Genomic DNA, 14,180 nt, shown 5'->3' on the forward strand with positions numbered 1-14,180 from the left:
CCCAACCCAAATTTGCAGAATCCGTGGACTCAAAGGGTCTTATCCCCAATGGTGCCCCAAACAGATGGATAAAGTCACTGTACAGAACTTAATATCTGTCAAGCAGAACATGGTGGGGATATGCACTGCTGAGGTTTTTAATGGCCTGTCTCAGGATTTCCCCAATAACTGTCAAGTCTTTGAAAACAAATAACATTATGAACAGATAACATGCTACTCATTTTGTTCAAGTCACTTACATCCCCTCTTGTATCTCAATGATGAAGAGAAAAGAATTTGATACCTATATGATATGCTTTATTGACTAGAAGAGAATGATTGTACACTACCATTTTAGCATATTCATACTAACAAGAAACGGCAGATGGAGGATTAGTACAAAATAAAATCTGTACAGTTACATGTCAAGTAACAGTCAAGTTTACTTTTGTAAGGCATATTTTTGCCTTAAATAATAAAGGAAAACGTCAATTACAGACTCCCATGGATTGTGAGGAGTTTGAAATACCTAGGGTTTAAGCACTGCAGTGAAGTACTTTGGTTTACACAATTATCTACTGAATCATCACGAGTTCACTTTTGACAGTTAAGAAACCAAAGTCAATTGGCAATTCCTACTTCATTTCAGGAATACAGAAGAAATATATGGTGCACAATAGAAATCATAAACATTTTAAAGGGTTTGAATGAAGAAAAGCAACTACACATACCACAGAGGCCTCTGATCCCAAGCTTATAAATTACAGCCCAAATCACTTATACACAGAAAACATCAGACTACAGGAATGCGTTTTATTTGAAAGGAAGAACAAGCAAATCGTACTATTTTCACCCTTCAGATCAGTATCAGGTACTGCAATGAGTAATTAAAACAAAGACAAGACAGAAAAAAAAGCACCGCACTCTGGCTTTCCTAAAGTTTCATAACGCGATTCAATACGTGTATACTTTTAATCGAGACGACACGAGGAGAAGATGGAAACGAGTTTGCCGGAGCGAAGTGTCAGTTTGTGTCACTTCTGCATTCAGCTGTAACCTTCGCCAAACCTTGTCCCCCACCCCGCCCATCGCCCGCGAGAGGCCGCGGCCGGCGCTCCCGCCCCAGCGGCGCCCGGCTCGCAGCGCCCATAGGCTGCGGCTCCCGTCACTCTGCCATCAGCCCAGCTCCGCCTCCCCCAGCAGCAGCAGCCCTAGCCCTCCTATCCGCCTTTTGCCTTCAATAGGCCCTAAAGGACAATGCTGCTGGAAGGGGAAAAAAAGGAGAAAAAAAAAAAAAAAAGAAGAGGGGAGCGAGCCAGCCCCGCCAGAGCAGCCCCCGGGGCAGCGCAGCCCTGTGAGGCCACGGCTCAGCCGGGGCGGTTCCATCGGCCCCAGCCCGTCCCCAGCTCCCCCTCCCCGGTGCGCGGCCGCCGCTGCGCTCTGAACGCCCGCTCAGGATGAAAGGTCACGGCGTGAGCGCCAGCCGGGCCCGGCAGCGCTACAAGCCCGTCACCTCAACCGCGGGGTCAGGCGGGGCAGTCGAGGCGCTGCCCGGATCGGGATCTCCCTACTCTGACCCCGAACCGCCGCATCCTCCGCTTTCCCGTCTGCTAGCGTCGGATGACACCGGCGCGGGCCGGCACCCGCGGCGGGTGGGTTCGGGGTGCCGCCTTTCCCTCCCTCCTTCTCCTCCTCTGCTCCCTGGCGTGAACCAGCCCGAGGGCACCGAGCCGCTGCTCCCGCTCCAGGCTGGCGCCTTCCTCCCGGCCGCGGCACAAGCCGCTCACCTGGCGCCGGGTCCTGCCGGCATGGAAGAGCGCGGAGCCGGCGGCAGCCAGGGAGGGCTCGGCTCCTCTCCCGGGCAGCGCTCTGACCGGGGCACCCCGGCCGGGCCCCCGGCCCCGCCCCCGAGCCCGGCCCGCCGCCGGCCGGCAGCCGCCCCCCGCCCGGCCCCCGGCGCTCCTGTCACCCCCTCCCCGGCCCCTTCCTCCCGCGCCCCCCGGCACGCTCCCGCCGCGCTGCGCCAGGCGCAACCCAAGAGCGGGACGCGCCATCCCGGGAACCCGTCCTCCCGGCGGGACCAGGCCCGGCCCCGCAACTCCTCCTCTTCCCGGGCTGTTAGCGGAGCGGGCAGGGATGCGCGGGCCTTCCCGGCCGGGCCCCGAGCCGCCGGCCCGGCGCTCCCAGGGGTCCAGCCCGCCTGTCCCAACGCAGCGGTGGGAAAGAAGTGGGGGAGGGGAAGGGCGCCCGCTGCCGCCTCCCGGCTCCGTCCTCCCGTTCCACGGACAGGGCGGCTGCCACTCTCCCTCCCTCCCTTCAGCCCTGCCCCTCCCTCTGCTCCCCGGGCCCGAGGCGGGCATTTACCTGCCGTGGTGGCGCAGAGCGGGGCCCTGGGGCCTCTGGCAGCCGGAGGAGGCAGCGGACTCCGTCCCGCTGCTGCCGTCCCCGAGTGAGGCGGGCGGGACGGAGCCGGGACCTGCCCCGGGAGGCGTTACGTAAACCGGCGGCGGCGGCGGTTCCAGCGCCACGGGGAGGGAAGGAGGGAGGGAGGGGGCCGGGCCGGCCGCTCCGTCACCCGGCAACGGGACTCAGCTCCCCGGCGGACCGCGCCGCCGGCTCCGCCCCGTATCCCTCCGCCCAGAGGGCGGCCCGGATCCCTGATCCCGATCCGTGGGGCTGAGCCGGGCGGGAGGGAAGGGGCTAGCGACCATCGCGCCGGTGGGCAGGAGATGATGGGACCGGTCTGTTCTGCTCTGTGCCGTATTCATCCCTGTCCCTGTTGGCCGTAGGGCCCGGGCGCCGGCAAGCCGCCTTCATGTCGGGGCCGCGGCGCAGGAAGGGCGGGGGGAGGAGGGGAAGTGTCCTTTGCCCTGGTTGTACAGCCTCCCGCCCGCCGGCAGAGCGCCGCGCTGCCCGCCGGCTGCCTGAGCAGGGAAGCGGCGGGCGAGGCGCTCGGGAGGCACCGGGCGGGCGCCGGGCCGCGGGGCCGCCGCTGAGGCGGGAGGGGCGGCGGCCGGAAGCTCCCGCGCCCCTCCGGAGGGCTGTGCCGCCGGGAGGGGAACACCCAGGCAGGGCCGGCGCAGGAATGCGGGGGAGGGAGCGGGGGATAATGATGGAGCGTAGCGGTGTTTGTCATGTGAGGTCCTTTTGAAATGCTGAGCGACTCCGAGAGCAAGGTTAGCAAATAAAAGTTTATTTTACTGCGCAATGAAAGCCCGTCTGGAAGGGAAGTCGTCTGTTGGGGAATTGTTGCCATTGAAAGTCGGGTTTAGTAGGTGAGCTCCTCGGGAGCCGCGGGAATTTTGTTCCAATTGATTAAATGCCAGTTTAATCACAACTGTTTACACAACCGTGGAGTAATGAAAGGGCAACATTTTTAGCATAGTAGATGGGTGAAAATGGGCCACTGTAAGGCTGAAAATATGACAAGACACACCAAAGTACTCATTAAGCTTCTTAATTGGGAAAATAATGATGCCCTTTTCAGGTGTACACTACCACCCCACATTTCTCAAATACATGAACACATACGGGCTTGAGGAAAGTCAATATTATGTAAGACGTCAAAATAAGTCTTCTGTCTGTGTAATCCTGAGGTTTTCTTCCTTTTGTTCACTGCTCAACGTGTGGCTCCTAGAGTTCCAAAATGCAGTATGTCATCCATATTGGCTCATACTACTTCTTTTGTGCACAACATCTTCAGTCAATGGAACCAAGATTGCATTGAAAACATGATCCCCCAGTACCGGATGTGGTCCTATTCAGGCCTTTCAACAAGTCTGTATATAAAATACCTCTCATAAGAAGCATGAATGCTAACACTGCCTCCCAGCCTATATACTCATTTCCTGATACAGAGCAACATTATTCTTATTTTTGTTTTACCTAGGGTTTGCCAATTTTGAACATCCTTAGCACTTAATTTAGTCATAAATCTGACTTAGGCTAGCCAAAAGTTAAGTATGCAAGATTGTGTAGCTACATGAACTACCAGCACTCTCTTAAATGTCGCTGAGGCAGTAATTCATGTCGTATGAACAGTGCAGTTAATCAGTTACTTTCTCCAGACCTCGCAGGAGTATTTTGGGAGAAATCTAAAGAGAAAGTAGTGCTTTAAACTGTGTGATTAAAGGACAGAATTGTTCTCTGAACTATTTAATTACCGTTCAAGTTATTTTCTTGTTATGAAAAGCTGAAACTGAAAAGCTTTGGGGGAGAAATCCTGCTGACTGTTTTCTGCTGAGTCATTCCCCGGGTTTATCAGAAGCGTTTCACCACCACTGTAACACAACTCGCGCCAATCGCAATCAAATCTCCTTTTGTTCAGGAGCTCACAATTTGAATTCCCCTTTTCAAGGTAGAATAAGATATACTAAAATATGAGGCATCTGGGATCTGTGTGTAGTAATAATTGGCACCAATTTAAATCAATCTCCATATAGTCCTCTGTACATATCCTCAATGTATTAGTAATGTGTATCATCAATACGAATCCATTCTATTTCACCCTTTCTGAACATTTTTTCTCTGAAGGTTTGTAGAAGGAACAGATGCTCAGAACATTGGTGTTCTCCTAATGGAGCAAATCAGAGCATGGAGGCCAATGACAGATTATTCTGAATATTCACGTAGTTGCCGTGTGACATTTCAAATTGACAGTTCTGGTTTTGTGGTCAGATCTCAGGGATCCCAACAGTGGAACTTTTTTGTTTGTTTGTTGGTTTTTGTTGGGTTTTATTTTCCTAACAACCAACCCAGTTCTGATCTCCATTTGGCAAGCATTTCAGAAACAGCTGGTGCACGACCATATGCCGTGCTGGCACTGCTGTGAGCTTATTTCCCACTTGTCCTCCTGGTCAATCAGAGTAGCTCCATGTGCTGAAGGACAGCTGGTCCCTTGGCATGCAAAGCAGCTAATGAACTTTTCCTCCAAAAAGCTGTAGGGATAGAGCACGTGAGCTGCGATCAGTGGGTTTTGCTTTCTGAAGTGCTATCAAAGATGGAAGTTTCTGTGGGAACCCTGTTTATTGCCTCTGTGTGACAACCTGCACCCTGAGAACAACTATGTGGGTGTGCATGGTAGGTGACAGTGCTTGTTTGGAAAATGGAGGCTAAATGATCTGTGTTGAAAAGAATGCTAAACCACAGCTGAGTGACTGATGGACTTCAGCTGTCAGCCTCAGCAAGTAGCACCATGTACCTGTAGCATCATGGTGATCTCTGCTAAAAAGGTCTCCAGTAAATTTCTAAAAATGTATGCACTTCATAATATATTATTTTTTCCTTTAAGTAACCTACTGAAAGAGGAATTGCACAGTTCAGTATTACATAGCTGCAGCTTGTAAGCATTTTATTGTCAGCCATTCCTCTTACTTCCTTAAAATCAGTCAGTTTATAATATTCCCTAAAATTTCCTTGTAGGTGCAATAAAAATCCCCTGATTTTCCCTGAGCAGGGATTAAGTATCAGTTAGCTTTGAAAGTCATGATAACCAATCAGTAGACAATTCTCTTGTTCACAGTTCATAAAATGTTCATATGAAATGCTTGATAAAAACAATCTGCCCATTCAGCATTTTAGAAACAGCTACAGTACCATTCATGTGGGAATAAATGTAGTTCAAGGACTTAAAAGATCATCTAAATGTGCAGGATCTAAATATATATGTAAAGTCATAATGTGTTTTTAAAATCTAGAAAATGGATGGACGTTAGTGTAAACTGAAACAGGGAATATCCAACAGACTCGTGATGAGTTTTATTTGAAATCTTGATGCACAGATTCAAAATTATAATTATCTCTTTGAAATTACTTTTCTTAATTCCATGAAGGCTTGCCTAACTTTTTTACTTCTTTTCAGGATCCATTTCAAGTTTTGAGCAAAAATGTTCACACCTCCCAGAAGTAATAACTTGGTTCAAATGACACATTCAAAAGGCATTCCTCAGCACTAGATCAGGTTTCAGATTCCTTTTTACTGATCCCTCTTTCCTAATAATATCCCTGTGCTGTACCAAAAACCAAGCTGTACATACCCACAGAATCAGAGGACCACTCTGTTGTCAGCATCAAGGACCTCATCTACTGCAGTGAATGGAATGTGACATTAAATTTTAGTGGGGCTTTCATTAGGCCACAGTTCAACCCCTCTCCTTTCAGACTCCTCTCAAAGAGATTTCAATATCTTTAACAGGAACACACTAGTGTGGTGAGCTTGGAAGATCTGAGTCACTTGAAAAATCAATTACATAATTCAAAGTAAATTTATTTTCTGTTTAATCCAACTTGATCACTATAACCTCAAAATGTATTTCTGTTTTCTTTGAACAGAAACTGCATGTAGGAAACTGTCACAGAAACTGCAGGTCAGGCAGTGCTGTTCTATAACAAGTGTCTGGGCTTGGTGTTGGTATTTCTTTAGGACTCTACTTTTTAAAAAATTATTTGGCTTCAGTGTTACTCTTACCCTTTTTCATCCTGCAGCACTAACAATTGAGAAACCCTAATAATACCTTGAGAAACCCTTGGACAGCCCAAAGTAATGCATGAACAGGACTGTCTCAGCATGGTGCTGTGTGCCTAAAACAGACCACCTGAGGTCTATTGTAAGAAGTACTCAGAGAAAATTATAAAGAACCATGATAATTGTCTGCAGCAGTTTGGACAAACAGCCAAGCAATACAAAAAGATTAGAAAAATGAAAACATTACACTACATGATGAATGTAAAGGTCCAAGTACCTAGATACAGCATTTGAAACCATACACCAAGGAATAGCTTTCACTTTTGGTGTAATGAAAGGACTACAGGAAGTACAGTGTTACAAAAATAAAACCATTTTCACAAGTGATGAAATACAAAGCAAGTATTACATGCAATTGCATTTTAAGGACAATTAGTCACCATTAAATATACCAGTGTCTCAGAATCTGATCGTTTTTTGTAATGCATATGTGGAAGAATTTTATGTCATAATGAGGTATGAATTTAATTGCATTGCGTTTGTTGCTACATCAGCTATTGTCAAGCTATTAAGTTAATTACATGTTAAGTTTTAAACTAGATGAAACACATTATGACATCTGTTTTTTCCTATATACTACAGCCATTCCAGAATTACCATGTTGGAAATGTCTGAGGTTTTGGCAGCTCACTGTCTTACAAATAGTTCATGAATACAATTAAACATCCTTGAGTAGCCTGCAGCATCAGCATCCAATCCTTGTCTTGCTCATCAGAGATATGATATTGTTCTACACTAATTCCACCATTTTTTTTCTCCAGATATTGACCCTATTCTCAGTCAGGGAAAATGCTGACAGCAGAGTTGAATGCATTCTCATAGCTGATGATCTGGCCACAGATTTTGGAATTAATGTACTACCATCTTTATTAATGATCTATAAAAAATGAAGGGTGAAAGAAACACTTGAAATTCTGTTGAGTTCTTAAAGCAATTGCACTGAAGGTATTATTCTTTTCCTTAACATTTTCTTAACAAGATATTCTATTGCAGACCCTGGTAATAAAAGTAATCCTTTGTGTATTAATGGCTTATTGTCCTGGCACTTTGACATTATGTTTTGACTGATCAAAAAGTTTTCTTATCTGATCCCGTTGTAAAAAACTGTAAAGCAAAAAGGTTGCATGTTTTCAGATGCTTAAAAAAAACCAAAAAAAACTTCTCAAACTTGGTTTGAAAGCTGAGACTTGAAAGTGAAGAAATCTGTATACACCACTTACAGTCTGTAATCAGATTATTATTGTTGTTCTTAATAATAAAAAGGTTGATATTTTTATTTGCGAGAACTTTTTTAATCTATGTGGGAGCAAACTGCAAAATAGCCATTGCTGCTTTCCGATAGAGCTGATAGGCTGGGAAGTGCTGCCATTAGAAATAAATAGCTCGTTCTGTAGATTTGAAAGGACTGTTAAGTGGCTGATTAATACTAGTAGCCATTACAATGAGTTAATTTACAATAGGGGAAAAAGTCAGGTTTGGAAAAAGCAGCATTTAAAAACGGGTATTGAATCCCAACCAAATATACTACTATTTTGATATTAAGGGGAAAAAAATTGGCAGTACATGCAGAGCTCTAGTATCTGCATTTCCAAAGCTGCTCTAGGAAGAGATTTCTAGCTGCTGTGATTGACTGCAGGGCTGTCAGCCTGAAATAGAAACCATTTGAGCAGCACGAGAGAAGGAGAGGGTATTTTTCTGTCAAGAAGTAGCTAATATTTCAATATTCTCTAACTAGACTGATATGCTCTCAAAAGTATATTTCATGATATTTTGGCTTGTAATTCAAACTGAATTAGATTAGATGCTCATTTAAAGAGTTACTCATTGGAACTTTTTAATGGGAAGAAAACTACCTCACTTTCCAAGGCTGGTTTATGTGTTTATTCTAAAAAGGTGTTTTCTCTCAATAGAGTTATCGCTGTTGACATGAAAACTACTTGTTTTCTGGTTTCATTAGCTTTTTTTTTTTTGTTAAAATAGGGTTGCCTTTTGATTTTTATACTACTTCAATATCAACTGTGAAGAAACAAAGAGGCAGGCATAGCTTTTACAGGCTGAACAGAGATTGCTGTCTTGGTGTTAAAAGACAGAAATCTCAGTTAAAACTTCCACACATTTTGGCAGTTGAAGAGGTCATGAAACAAATGAACATTTAAATGCCTAAACCCAGCCAGCTTTTCCAGGTGTAGAGCATTCATTTGTAGGGGTCATTTCCCCTAAGAAAGTTGGGGTTTTTTTTTTCTGAGGCTGACTGCAGGCCATACTGTGTTCACATTACATAGGGAGGAGGCACTAAAGACCAAGCTAATCAAGCTATGCAGGGTGGTATAGCAGAGGAGAATATTAGGTGGCAGGATTGGGCCACAGGTACAGATCACAGATGGGAGTATAATCCTACAAGATGGATCATGTGAACATTATTTGTTAAAGGGGTAAAATGAATGCAGCCACATTAAATAAGAGAATAGTTTATTTCTCAGAATAAATATTTTCCTCTTAAATGTAAATGTCAATATTCATGGCATTGAATAAGAATTGATAGCCAAAGGCATTGCTTTCTAGCTTATTGCAATGTTTTGATTTTATAGATTTTTATTCCTGGGAGCATACTTTCATAGATGCATGTTCTTCTGTACAATGAACAGTATTTGACTTTGAACTTTTCCAGGTAGGAAATCATATCCTTAAAAAACCAGATGAAAATTCCATGCTTCACTCTGGTGCATAAAAGTGATTCCTGTATTTGGAATTGAAGTATTGCCATGGCAAAAAATGTTATGACAACATTTCTTCCATAGTCAATGAAAAGCGATAAGGCCGTGTAAAAAGGAATTCAGGGCACCTGTGTGAGGCACCAGCTCCTCTGCTCTGACTGCCTACATCTGCCAGCTGATCCAGCACTCCCACATGCTGAAACAGAGCACTGCTTAGAGCTCATCAGTGCAAAACATTTTTGAAAATCATCTGAAGAGTCAGCAGGTTTGGCTTTGCCAGAGCAAACTTTTGACACCAAGACATTTTTACAAGTAGGAGCCATGAGAGGCTCCCACTGTCACATCCACATGACTGTTCTCTCTTCCCACTCCTTGAAGCCAGTGTGGCTCCATCCAGGTTTCCTGTCAGGGATGGTTCTTGGCTTGTGCAACCTCCTGATGATGCTGGGTAGGTGTGCTAACAGTTAAGTACTATGTAGTCCTGTGCAAAGGTACCTGTAGTTTTGGGAATTTATCCTGGAAGACAGAAATGTTTTTTCCAGGTCTAGGTCTAGGACTTTTTCAGTCTTGAGTGAGTTGAACCCACCAAGTCTGATTTTCCCAAGGAATGAGCAAATGGTAGCATGCCCAAGGCTACAGCTACTCTCCATCCCTCTTGTTGCAGCTAGGTTATTGTTCAGAAAGGAAAGACAGAACCAAGAAAAATAGAAAACCAGACTGAAACTCCCTTTATCTTGTTGCTGTAGATCCTCTTTTGAAATGACAAGCCTAAAAGTCTTGGGATTCAAACTCTGTTTCCATTTATATGTATGCAGTTTACCCAGTTTTGCAGTGCAAACTGTGAATACTGTGTCTATCTCATGAGTGAGTTACTGAGAGCTGAAAGGAGGGAGATGTGAATCTCATCCCAAGGTATTCTCTACACTACTGCTTAGAGCAGTCTTCTGGAAGAGCTCACTCCACATGCAGGATAAGAGTGCTAATGTCAGCTGGGAGTACTAAATGGGATTTGGGCTAAATTCAGAGCTACTCATGGATGTTAGGTGTGGGAATGGCCTCTCTGGGGATGAACTTAGGCATTTCTTTCTCAATTACAACTTTAAGAGTTCAGTTTGGGATACTTTTAAGTATCTGGGGGGGTGGGCTCTATATAGAAAATTTTGAAGTCCAATATGGAGACTTAGTATTTTAAGCTCTTCCATGGATATTAGGTGATCTGGATAGCTCTCTTGGATTTTAGACACTGTGCAGACTGGAGCTGTTACAAAACTAGCAGGAAGACCAAGGAGCAGAAATAGGCTCTTATAACTGAAACTTGTTTTTTGCCCTCTCATCTTCAAGACATGCACATTTGGAAAAGTAAAGAAGGCAGATTCCCTGCTTACAATCACCTAATTTTAAACAAGGGAGTAAATGTGTGTAGGTTGGATTCAACTCCTTAAGATATTTGATACATTTTTTGTATGTTTGTGTAGTTTTCCTTCTGTGAATGAAATTATCCATCTATATGATACTATAGTCCATGTTCCTTGTTTCATAGATTCACCACCAACTGCCTGGTAATGTGTCAGTGAAAGTGAAGCATTCAGCTGCAACTTCTTTTCTAATGTAGCAGTGCAAGTGAGGTATTCAGCTGCAATTTCTTTTCAGGAAACTCCTTAACTGACTTTTCTAGACAGTCACTGCTTGTCATTATTTGTGACAAGGGAGTTTTGAAAACTGTTCCGTGAGCTATGGTAGAAAGCACTTCCAATGTACATGAAAAGTATCTCCTCATTTGTTTCACAAAGAAAATCCTAGCAGTAGCTCAGCTGAAATTTAATAACTGCCTGGTTTTACTGCTGATGTTGGTCTCATCCAAAGTCAATGGTAAGTGCTTACATTTTTCTGTGATTGGTCTCGAATTTGGAGTGTGTGATTGTTTGCATTAACTATTCTGCTTTATAGAGAATTATGTACAGTTATCATACAGATGTACAGATGATAACGAGATGATAACAAGATTTAGTAATTCTTTTATTTAACTGTAGATGCAGAGAACATTTTAATTGCTTACCACCCCATTTCAGGTGTTCACTCGAGTCATGTCTCACTGGGGGCAGGCAGGTTTTGAGTTTATGCAGTTGTATGTTAAATCAACATTCTTCTTTGCTTGTGATGTGGACTTAGGGAGATTTTTTTTTAAATTCCACAGTGATTAGATTCTCCAGTGCACTGCTCTTATTTTTCATGGTGGTGGATTTTGTAATGCCAGCTGAAATGATATTCCTTTGGCTCACCTGTCATTTGCATACACATAAGGCACTGAAGATGCCTATTATTTTCAGCTAGCAAATAATCTTGTTCCCACTTAACTTGAAATACATTCTTCTCTGTATTCTAATTTTGGCTTTTACAGTCACTTGCTTAATTGCATTTGGATTACTCTGCACTGTGTTTTAATACATTATATTTAAAATCTGCAAGATAAAACATCACCATAAATAGATGCATAGATATGGTCACAATGGAAACATTATGGCAGCTGTAGAGGTTGACATGATTTACCACCTGTCAGGAGTATGTCATCCTTGGCACAGTGTGGTGCTGCTCTGCTGGCGAAAGTTCTGTCTTTCCACTGGTCCTACCAGGCTCTCAGGCTACCCAGGGCTGAATAGAGGAGTTCTACCAAAACATTTCTGCATTCACTGGAACAGTGGCAGAACACTCCACAGACAGGGTCACTACAGCAGCAGCAGCCCATTCTTAGAAGGCGCAAAGATTTATGAAGGCTCACGCTCCTGCTTCCTCCACTTTTGTAACCCTTGAGCTGCTGGACAAATATGTCAGTGTTTCCTTGCAAAGCAATAGCAAATCACTCCTTCATGTGGGAGCTGTAGGAGAATAGAATATAGGTAAATAAAGGTAGTAGAGCAAGTAATCTTGTCCCCTAAAGAGTTGCAGCTGGGTTAATTATTAAAGATTAGGAGCAGGCCTGATTTTAACAGGCCACAGCTGTAGCCAATAAGTAGAGTGTTATAAAAGAGTGGATTGGTTGGCTGTGAGGACAAGAAAGAGTCAGTGCTTAGAGGAGCTGCCTATGAGAAACATCAAAGAAGGGAGGTATGAAACTCTAACAATATGGAACCTTTGCAATGTAATGACAATAGACCTCTTGTGCTATGATGATAACAGGGAGCAGCAACTTCTGCTGAGATTCATGTACCTCCTGAGTCAGTAATTTACTTTCATCTCCAGCCCAAGATTGTACAAGATGGTAATGATGATATGATAGGAATTGTCTTATTTGGCTGGAACAGCACCCATGGTAGTGTATGATAGTTGCAGGCAGTATCAATTGCTGATGCAGTGGCTGAATGTCTTGGTAAGAAGTTAATGTAATGCCAATGAAAAAAATAAGTTTCATAATTTTTTTTGGGAAGCTTTTATAAAATATAACTCTGATTTCTCCTTTCATCTTGCATTAGGACTGTTTCTTTCACATTCAGTCCCTTTGCCATGTTATGGGATGATCAAAAGAGACATTTGTACTTCTATAATATGAGGGACTTCACAAGAAGCCACCACAGAATATTTCCATTTATAAGACGTTGGAAAACCTGCTTCTGAAGATTAAGCATTAGTTAAAATATTTAAGTTGCATTAAACCATGTGGTGTACATTTGGTTCTGTCAGATCAGAATCCACCTGTAGAACCCTATACCTGGAAGGTGTCTGTGGAAGGACCATATGAGCTCTGCCATATTTTGACAGGATATAGCATATATAGAATATTTTAATAAACTCCCACCTTCATCATGCTGGCAACTTAGTTAAGGACTTCTAGAAAGCGCAGAATAACATTGATGCAGCCAATTTGCAGTTCAGACAAATGTCAGGTAAGGTGCTACACAGAGATGAATTTTCCTTTACTTGGTTAATATACACAAACTCCTTATTTCCCTAGAAAGAAGAAAATACTGGTGTTGCAAAGTTTGTCGCAGAGGTGCATAAAAGTGAAAGCAGAAATCCATAAATATACGTGCATATGCTACTATATATTCATGTCTATAAATTACATGAGTTTTTCAGCAAGGAGTGGTGAATGGTACATCTCTGCATTTCTCTGTATAAGTGTACATCATTTCCATGCATGTTTAAAGAGATAAACTGAATTCTTGAAGGTGAATGATAAGGGAGTGGGGGTTGTGGAGGACTGAGATAACGCCAGGAGTCACCTGCAGGGTATGGAAAGGGTGGAGCTACCAAACTTACTACGTCAGACCTCACATATTTGAATATTTAAGTGGTCTCAGTGTTATTTAATATGTTTTCAAGTGTCTCATGGTCTCATAAATTTCTTTTGGTGTTTTCCAATCACGGGGAAACAATGGCTTACCATGATAAATATTCTTTCAAGAATGCATGTTATTAATCTGCCCCTTTAAGCACTGCAGTGTAGGGTGAGCCTTAACTGTGTGCTGGAGTCTTGATTTCACTGGGATTTAATCACAGGTTAAAGTGGTTTCCTGACTTAGAGCCAGAAAGATAGTTTACAACTAAAGAAGAAAACCTGTTTACCTCCTAGACTGCTCTTGTCATCCATATGTGCATGTTTACAAATCCATTTTCATACAAATCTGGGCAGAATTAGTTTGGTAAGAGAAGGGAGTACATCAGAGCCTGCCTCTGAATTTAATTGAGCTGAGAAGTCATTGAATTTGGAGAATTGCTTCAAATCCATCTCTTGCAAACGTGATTTGGAATGCCCAGAAGATGCTGGGATGACACCCAAAAGATTATTAGTAAGACAAAAGCTATTAACATGTATCACAGTGTGCATCCTGGCAAACAGCTCAACAAAAATTCATATTGATAAAGCCAGTGGGGTCTGGGTCACCAGTGTTCAGGATCATTCCTTTAAATATTGGCAAAATTTACCAGGAATTGTGTAATGAACCATTTTCATACCAACAGAGTTTCTA

General features: G+C 43.6%; 1 protein-coding gene across 5 annotated transcripts in view; it reads right to left on the minus strand.

The window, feature by feature from the left end:
- The window catches only part of KIAA0232 (KIAA0232 ortholog), a 64,001-nt gene extending 61,520 nt beyond the window's left edge, over nucleotides 1-2,481 (minus strand). For 3 of the 5 annotated variants that reach the window (XM_074541713.1, XM_074541710.1, XM_074541708.1), the window contains exon 1: nucleotides 2,344-2,481. The gene's annotated coding sequence lies outside the window, so the exon portion shown is untranslated. The remainder of the gene's footprint in view (nucleotides 1-2,343) is intronic. The other 2 variants (XM_074541712.1, XM_074541711.1) reach the window with 2 other exon arrangements.
- Between the last annotated feature and the right edge of the window lie 11,699 nt (nucleotides 2,482-14,180).

The sequence above is a fragment of the Zonotrichia albicollis genome, chromosome 5 (genome assembly GCF_047830755.1).
Source record: "Zonotrichia albicollis isolate bZonAlb1 chromosome 5, bZonAlb1.hap1, whole genome shotgun sequence".
Lineage (NCBI taxonomy): Eukaryota > Metazoa > Chordata > Aves > Passeriformes > Passerellidae > Zonotrichia > Zonotrichia albicollis.